Source organism: Arachis hypogaea, chromosome 6 (genome assembly GCF_003086295.3).
Source record: "Arachis hypogaea cultivar Tifrunner chromosome 6, arahy.Tifrunner.gnm2.J5K5, whole genome shotgun sequence".
Lineage (NCBI taxonomy): Eukaryota > Viridiplantae > Streptophyta > Magnoliopsida > Fabales > Fabaceae > Arachis > Arachis hypogaea.
The window spans coordinates 34,616-44,664 of NC_092041.1; the positions used below are offsets into that span (position 1 = coordinate 34,616).

Sequence of the window (10,049 nt, forward strand, 5' to 3'; positions counted from 1 at the left end):
GAGCACCACCATCAACCTACCAACTCTACGCAGTAACAAGACAAAAACCTAACACCACTACCAAACCCAACGCGATGACCCACCACTACAATCAAGGTAAAAACGGCGGTGCTCAGCCCCTCCCCCAAAACTCAACAAATGAAACACCAAGCACAGTAAACAAGCAAATAAAAAAGAAAACAGGCAGAACAACGCATGGCAAAAACAGAACAAGCATGCACAAAGTAAAAAAGAAAAAGGCAAAGCATGCCAACCTGGTAAATCAGAAGAAAGCTTGAAGAAGACTAGGAAGACAGAAGAAGCAGAGTGGCACCAGAAAGCAAAAACCGCGAAAGAGTTCCCTTTCAGAAAATGAAGAGTTTTTCTTTAGAAGAAAAAACGGACGAGGGAAATAAAACAAAAGCAAAAACCGTTTCAAAAGAAAGCAAAAAGACACAACTAACCCTAGGCACAGTGAAGACTCACAGGGACAAGAGAGAGAAAAAACCCTCTCGCAATAAATGCCCCTTGGAAAAACAAACTAATAAATCACGCCTCAAAGGACGCAACGGGCGCAGCAGGCACGGAAAGGTCACGTCAAGACCAAAAACGGTCAGAACGAATCTTTTACCAAACGAAATCGAGAGACCGACCTCGTCACTGAACGGACACCCGAGAAAGACTGGAGACGCAGTGAAAAACATCCCACCTCCTAGCGACAAACCGACCTCGCTCGCTCTCCCGCTGCAGGGGCAACTGTTACGGATCCGGCCCACGGATCCCGGACCCAAGACCGAACCCAAATCCGGCTCCTCGGACCAACCCGTCTCGCCCTTCTAGAAGGCCCGGAACTGGCCCTCTAGAGCTCTTAACCAACTTTTGAATTCAAACGTCTCCCTTATCTTAGCCAAACAAGATAAGATAAGATAACTACCATCACCTATAAATAGAGGACCCAGGTCCCTCCAGGTATTCATTCATTACTCGCACCTTATACCTCTTAGATCCATTCTGACTTGAGCGTCGGAGTGTCTTTACAGGTACCTCCCCTCCGCTCCGCCTGGACAGTCCGACATCCGCCTCGACCCGCAGGTTCCCGATCCTCCTCCTAAACCGTATCAGAGACTTTCTGTACAGGTGTCAAAATTGGTGGAAAATGTTGCTACATATATTTTGATCTATTTTCTTACAATTCTTTCTTTGGTTCTTTCTCTGCTTTTTTTGTTTTTATTATGTTCGTCCGGAATGATCAATTTCAAATTTCCATTTCATGCTGCGAGCGTCACAGTTTTCTCAACTTTTTCATCCCATTTCAATATGAGAACTACCATGGGTATGATAAATAAGATTAATGCTGAAATTACCTATCTTTGGCTGGGGCTTTCATATTCTGAAGTTCATCACAGTGGAGTGGATGTAGGAGATAGATGAGTAAATACTGCACCATATGCTTTTGACACTAAAGGATCGTCAAGATCCTTTATGGCTAGCTCTTTTTCCAAAATAAACCAATTATATGCATTACTAGTTGTCCCACTCCCCTTAAATCTCATCCTTTTTACTTACTAAGTCTTGCATCATCATTTGATAATAATATGAACTCATATCAGTTCCAAAAAGTATTTAAATTTCGAAATATGCATTTAAGTTTTATATAATTCAATTTTGGGGCACCATTGATATGTTTGTTGCTTTCATGCAATAAATAGAAGTGTCAAAATAGTCTAAAATATGCTTCTGAAGTTGCTTGTCATATGTTTTGCGGGATTTTAGCAGCTTCTATGGATGTCCAAAATGTGTGGTAAAGAGCCAGGGAATGTATGCCATCTTTTCTTCTGTTCTGATGTAGTATTGAGTCGTTGGGGCGATGTACTATATAATATGGGTCTGCACTTCCAATGAGGTAGGGTGTCGAACTTCTTTGCAAGCACATGGTGTATTTGGAAGCATAGAAACGCAAAATGTTTCAAAGCAAAAATCTAAACACAGAAGTCGTGAAATAGGAGAGTGCAGGAGCCAAGCTTGGGTGTCGAAGAGTGCAGGAGAGGAAAATTTGAAATTCAATGATATAATGGACTTGATGAGTGGATGAAATAGGTACATATGCTTTGTCTGATTGTGGTTATTAAAAACAATCGTACACAAATCACTCCTCCAATTAAAATTAAACAGAAAAAGTTAAAATCGTAATAATTTAGATGGGATTTATCATAATGAGCAAACTAACTACCTTGTGAATACCCTGAGAATCACATCACACTGCCTGTGTGAACAACCTAACTAACTTTACATAACCAGCTTCAATAGTTACGCCTAATCTATCACTGTTAGGATAAGCGAAATCGAAGAGGTTAGTTAAAAGGTAAGGATAGCATGATTAACTAGTTGCGTGGATCAACAGCTACTTGGGTAGAGACCGCTGAACATAATTTGGGCAATTAAATTTAATTTTGTGTACACCAATTTTATCCCAACGAAACTCCATGGATAGATATATTTGACTATTAAAAGAAGAAAATAAAATAGTGTTATTAATTACTTTGTATGAGATGAAAGGAAATTTTAATAAAAGATATCTGTAACTAGAATTTTAAATGGACCAAAAGAAAATCAGAGTGATGTTTGAATCTTTTAAGTTTTAAGCTTTAAATAATAAATATAAAGAAAAGATGAATAAATAAAGTATTATTTAAATTAAAACAAAAACAAAAAAGATTTACAAAATCTTATACGACGATACTCTTTAATTGGTTGAAGTTTTCTTGATTGAACACAGCTGCAGAGAGAAAGAGAAGATGGAAGATAATAATAAAGATAACGATATCAATAATTGGCTCGTGACAACTCTAGGAATTGGATGGAAAGTGGTGGTACAATGCTTTTCACAATGTCATTGTTTTAGTTGGAGCTGGAGTGCTTGGATTTTCCTATGTCATGTCTCAACTTGGATGGTTTGTTTATTCCTTTCATCCATCTTCCTCGTCAATTAATCTTATTTCTAATTGAGATTTTCTTTTTTAATATAAGATTCAGCTACCATGTATCCTAAAAGCACACCTGAACATTACTACAAATCAAAATTTATAATTTTCTTTAATAAATATATTAAAAAAACAAAACCATTAAGTGTAAGTTAACAGGTCAAGCCAAATTTGTAAAGCAATTTAGGCAGTCAATTAAACTAGCCCAATCAATAAGCATACATATAGAATCAATATAACTATCTCAAACATAATTTTCATTGCATGGAAGAGAGGATCTTTCTTGTGGGACTATTTCCGAGGAACAAAAACTGGAAGTCGCAAATTCTCGTGGAAGAAAGAACCTAAAGTCCTAAACTCTAAGCACCTCAGAAAAAATAAATAAATCGTGATTTCAATTCCAAAGACCAAATTGACATGTTTGATTACTAAACAAAGTAAATGCTAACACATTGACACTATGTCACTAACAAAGCTTCTACCTTGGCTCACTACAATCTAAATGGCAATCCACATGCTTCATGCCTCTGATTTTTGGTGCAGAAGCTGCCTAGTCCAGCGATGCAACGAAGCCAACTGAACAATAAAATATCCTCTTTGTATCCTGCATTGCAGACTAGACGGTAATGAAAATTCAGTATCACAATACGCGTTTCATTTGGTTTCTTGCAATGTCTCTTTGTTGGAGATGTGTGGAAGAGTTAAATCTGGCATCTCCTCAATGTCCTCTGCAGGCTAATAAAGTAGAAATGCAAGTAGTATGCTTATAGGCTAAAAACATAAATAAGCTAAAAATGGCAGGCATATCTAAGGCCACTAGCTTACCTGCCATAGTTCCAATAGCCGCCAAAACAAAAAATCAACTATCATAACCAGGAAGAACAGCTTGCCTGCCCACACTCCGCAATAAAGGTATCTGACAGAACATAGACTATCAGTTTCTACTAGAACTAGCCCCTTCATTCCTTAAGTAGGCTTTGATATCCAATTGACATCAATCTTTGAATGGAAGAGAAAAATCCAGAAATAATAATCAGCTTCATGTTCTGTTTCTTAATTTAGTAATCCAAAAAACTGTCCGCATAGCAAGAATAAATATAATAGTGTAGATACTAAATGAAAAACCTAATGATTCCTTGCTTTGCCAGCTACCAACCCAACTAAACTATGTTAGAAGCAGAACAAGTAATCAACAAATCACATAAAAAGAATAAAAACCAGATTTTCCTTTACAACTTTAAAGTGAAAAGTATACAATACCATTACAATCAAATTCAACATATAATGTTAAGAACGTACCGTGAGACCCGTTCAAGTAGATTTTGATTGGGGCACTTCAAAGCATGATCATATACAATTTCAGTCCTTTTGGCAACATCATGCCAGTTATAGAGTTCCCTCATCTACAAAAAGGAAAAAAGAAAAAAAATTAAAAAAGAACTAGTTTTTACCAATTGAATCAGGGACGTATCCCTCAAACAACAATCACCCGGTGGTGCATGACTTGTGGATCAACTTTTGGCAGCATTGATATTGCCCTTTCAATTGCAAGCACCATATCACCAGGATCAGGTTCTGCCAAAATGATCATGTCATCTGGTAAAACCTATACAGCAAAGAAGTGAATCCATATCAATCCTTGCAAGACAGCATTCCAAAATTGTGGAATTGGAAAGAAACAGATTTTTGTAAGAAAAATTAAACTAATTAAAGAATAAAGAGCATTTATTCTCATATACTGAACAGGTAAAAGAAGGAAAGTTGCACCCACCTCGGGAACTCCTCCAACACGTGTGCTAACTGTTAACAATCCACAACTAGCAGCCTCTAATATGGCTATACAGAAAGCTTCAGTTAACGAACTGAAATAATTCAAAAATTATTAATGATTGACAATAGATATGGATTGTAAAATGACCTTAATGTTGAAGCTCTCAAAATGAAAATAACATAAGCTTCCAACATTGCTTGAATTCCAAAATTAGACAACATGGTGACATGTACAAATTCTAATATCATCATTGGAAAGCTTAAAAGGAGGAAAATATAAGGAAGCTGAACCTGTTTAAGAAGATGTGTCCTGATATTAGAACAGATCGGACTTGTGTATGTGGCACGGCTCCCAACATTTCAACTCGATCTTAAAGAGAATGTTTTTCTCTCATCTCCTCCAACCACACACGCTTAGGTCCATCACCTCCAACAATGAAACGAACCTACAATTCCAATTATCATCAGAAAGCAATGTGCAAACTCCTTGGGAATGTTGTGGCCTCTCAAAGAGGTTCTATAGGTACTTCACATATTTAACATCCCACTACAGCTTTGAAAAGCAGCATTTAGACTTTTACACAAAAGCAATATAACTTATACAGAGCAATAGGGCAAGAACCATAGAGAAATTGAACCAAACAAAAACATTGCAATTTGAAGTACGGCAGAGAAAGGTCAAACCATTCCCACAAGGGACCTTAGCATGGAATTACACTCGAAATATGTCATGCAAGAAAAACCAAAAATATTTTTCCTTTTTTTTTTCAATCATCTACTCACATTGGGATGCAAACGGCATACATCTGGAATGACTTCAACAAGCAAATCTGCTCCCTTGCGATAAACCAACCGGCTAATAACAACAATAACAATCTCCGAGCGGCTCGGCTGCACCACCGCTGGCTTGAACATTGCAGTGTCCACAACATTAGGTATAACAAAAACCTTCTCCGGGGGCAGCCCCGACCGCAGCACTGTATTCTCCTTGCTCGTATGCGAAACACATATGGCCTGACTCACATCAGCCAATGTAAACTGCAAGACCTTGTTCATATGTATGCTTCCAGCATCCGAAAATCCATAGAGAGAATGATCCGTGAATACAACCCTGTACCCCATGGTTCTAGAATGCATGAGAGCTTCATGACAGAGAGTGGAAAATGCTTGATGTCCATGGACAACAGTGATTCTTTCTCGAATGAGAATGGTTCTAATAATGGGGAGTGAGGGAAATAGGGTTGGGAATGAATTCTGCATAACAAAAGGCCTCCACGGAACATAGTAAACTTTCAAACCACAAGTCATGTATCTAACCCCAGATCGGTTTCCATATGCATGAGTTACAACCACTACCTGAATTCGATAATACTCGTATCATATATTTTTCTTTCAATTCATAGAAATTACGAAAAAGAAATTAACAGCATAAGCAGAAAATCATTTACTAACAAATTGATTGAATTACAGAGAATGTGATTATGACCTTGTGGCCTAGCTTGAGTAAGCACTGAGAGAGATAATAGATGTGGTTCTCGACGCCACCAAAGTTGGGATAGAAAAAATCAGAGACCATCATGATTCTGTGCTTTTTTCTATCCATTGATTAACCTGCGAAGCCAGTCTTGACACTCGTTCGTTGGGATTATTGGAGAAGACGCCTGAGACTAAAATTTGATTGGGAGAATTAGAGAAACAAAACACACGTGAAGAGAAGAGAAGATGAATAAGAAATAAGATTGTGAGTGAAGTGTCTCCCAGACCCAACCCAATCATAGAGTTTTTCATCCAACGGGGGATATAATTTATTTCATTTGGGCCTTGCTAGAGAATAAACACACGAGCCACCAGACCTGACACGGCGATCCATCTCTAGCGAATCTTGCCGGGAACAGCGCCTCGTCGAGACTTGCGGAGAACGCGAAGTCGAACGCACCGTCGATGAACGGCGGCGAACTAGTGGTTGGCACCGGCAGAGATGCAGGGAACCTTAGAAGAGAAGAGAAGCAGCGGTTGGAGGCAGAGGAAGATGGTGAGGCTGCGGTCATCAAATGAGGGTGTTTAACTTGATCTCCTCTCCTACTCAAGGTTCTGAGAACCGGACCGGTCATCAAACCGCTCTAGTCACTGGTTCACTGGTTTATTGGTCCAACTGGTTCAACCAGTGGTTCAACCGAAAAAACCGTTTTAGAATAAAATAATAAATAAATTATAAATATGCAAGTATTAAGTTGAGGGTATAGGGTAGTATGAAATTTTTCCAATGGAGTGGTAAATTACTTTTTTAGGATTTCTTTTTTTTTATAGTAAATACAAAATTGCCAGATGAAAGCATGATACCAAGCAAGTACAATTCCTCATCAGTACACAAAATGTTAAAAGAAATATCTCACAAGAATAGGAAGAATATCAAATGAATTATCATAAATCCAACTAAAAAAAATAAACATAGTACTTGGATGAACAAATTTGATAACATTATTAATAACAAAGTTGGCAGTGGACTACTGCTAGAAAGACTTCACCAAATGAAAGAGCATGCAGGCTTTAAGAGACAATAGACTTGGATTTGTGCAGCAGCATTTTGGATGAGTTGCTTTGAGGACCATTTGGCGAAACTAAGCTTTCTTGGTGAAATAAGTGCTCATAACAAACTAAGCTTTCTTGGTGAAACTAAGTGCTCATAATAAACAGAAACAGTTTCTCAAGATACATAAATAAGTGCTCATCCTCTGAAAATAATCATCTGAATTGGTACAAGGCAGGAAAAAATGACCATAAGTCTCTTTACCCAAGTCAAAATAAACAACTATATCTGAACTCAACAATCAGCCTTCAGCACCAAACATTACAAAACATTAACCAATAATCACACTAAACCTGCAACCAGCAATTACAAAACAGCAACTACAAAACAACAACAAACATTGTACATTATAAAACATTCCAAATCAGTGATGACACTAAACCTGCACCCAGCAACCAGCAATTACAAAACAGCAACAAACATACAAAACATTACAAAATATTACAAGAAAATTTGAACAAAAATTTCAGAAATTAAAAGAAAGAAGAAGAACCGAGCATTCAGAAATTAAACAAATAAGTAACTATTTCAACAAATCAGTAACTATTTCAACAACAAATTAAATACCAACAGCAGCAATGTAGCATAACAAATCACTGATCGCAAATTTCAAATTTAAAACACTGATCACAAATTAATTAATTTCAGATTCAAAAAATCACAAATCACTCATCAGACATTCAAAATCAAATTCATAACACTGAAACAGCTCAAAATAAAAAACAAATTTCTTGATTTTAGCTAAGTAATTTTTGGTAGAAAGACTCGGTTTCTTCACACTTTTTAGCTTATTCTTGAATTGTCTCAATTTTGTTTTGTTTGAACTTTGAAGCAATGAAGTGCTGCTACAACTTGAATATTTGACTAAATGCTTAAAAGACTGAATAACAAAAGACTAATACACAAATTTAAAAAAAAATGAAAAGCTGATTGAAACAGGGGAAAAAGAAATCCAAGGGTCACTTTCGCTCTCATCCAAGGCTGTGCTGGATTGGAAACAACCAAAAAACCTGAAGCAGCTTAGGGGTTTTTTGGGTTTGACCAAGGTTGCGAGAACCGGACCGGTCAATGAACTAGTCAAGTAACTGGTTCATTGGTTCAATAGTTCAACCGAGGTCGAACCGTGGTTGAACCAGTTTAGTTAAATATAACATAAAATTATTAAAAATTCAAAGTGGCACATATTGTGAGATAAGGTGCAGAGCAATTAAAGCATTGTATGAATTAAAATTGGTCGAAGCTTGGTTCTTTCATTTAAGTTTCTCAATCTTCATGTATATATAACGCATTAGCAACTTCTAAGCTTGGTCAAACAATATCAGTTCCAGATATAACAGAAGATAATGATCCATTATAGGCTACCTAAAATTGAGGCCACAAATTTTAGTATGGTGCAGGGAGAAAAAGAAATCAGTATAGTCTTCAATTTGAACTAGAAGAAGCAATTCCACAGCACAGTAAGGAGCTCAGAATACACAAAAACTGAACAATTAAATTAACTAAACAAAAAAAAACACAATATAAAAGCATGAATAACCTTTATAAATTAGGTTTCCATTCCTGAATTTTCCATTTGCATAAATTAGGTAATCTTTTTGTTCTTTACTTCTTAACTTCATTCTCTTTTTCTATGAATAAACTACTCCTTGTTTGAACTTCATCCAACCCTTATTTTAAAGCTATATAGTAAATCCAATGCAGAATTGTAGCAATGTTTCTCTTTTGAATCAATGACAGCAAAATAACAATTTACCAAAATAACAAGTAACAGATTGGATTTATAACCCAATCTGGCAATCTCAGTAGAATTAATTCAATATCAATCTCAGCAAATATAATCTCAGCATAATTAATAAATTAAACTTAAAAAAAGTAAATTTATAACTCAATCTTAGCAGAATTAATTCAACATCAACTGACTGAATTCAAATAAAACTTCAGAAAATGAATATCTCAAAACTCAGCAGAATCATCAATAATATATCATATGTATATTCAGAACAAAATAAAGAAGAAAACAATGTAATACAATTACAACAAATTGAACATTATTGAAGAGGATAAAGGGGAGGTTTTACGTTATCTGGATTGCCAGCGAAGGAGAGGAAAAGACAGCATAGAGCCAGCGAGATAGAGAAATTCAAATTGGGAATTTTACTAACGTGAAACAGAGAAGCGACGACAGTGAGACACGGTGCGGAGCAGAGAGGCAGCGACGACAAGACTGGCGGGGAGACGAGAAGGGGCCACAGCAAAAAATGACGAGGACGTGAGAAGAAGAAACGACACGGCAAGGAGGGGAGAAGCAGTGACGACCCACATCGAGGATTGGAGAAGCGGCAACGACCAACGATGAAGAGCAAAGAAGCAGCGACAAAGAGAGCTCGGACAGAAAAACGGCGATGCCAACAACATCCCCGAACCGACCTTAGCTTCTGGCGACGCGAGGAGAAGAGCAGAATGAAAGGGGAGATGGTGATGGTGGCTCTGATAGGGGTTTCGCCGTTTAGGAGAATCTAGGGTTGGTGAGGGTGTGTTTGTTAGAGAAAGAAAGGGGGATAACTCGGCATTGGGTTTTTGTTTTTTCTCTGGAATCAAAACGGTGCCGTTTTGATTATTGGATCAGCGAACTGGGACTTGCAAAAACCCGGCCAGTTTACTCGGTTTGTCGATTAACCACCGGTTCATCCGGTTTTTAAATCGGTTTTTTGCAGGACAGTTCTAAAGACTAA

The 10,049-nt window shown here is 37.3% G+C and overlaps 1 pseudogene; it reads right to left on the minus strand.

The window, feature by feature from the left end:
- Positions 1-3,338: 3,338 nt before the first annotated feature.
- LOC112806014 (phosphatidylinositol N-acetylglucosaminyltransferase subunit A-like) lies at positions 3,339-9,645 on the minus strand (annotated as a pseudogene).
- Positions 9,646-10,049: the final 404 nt, after the last annotated feature.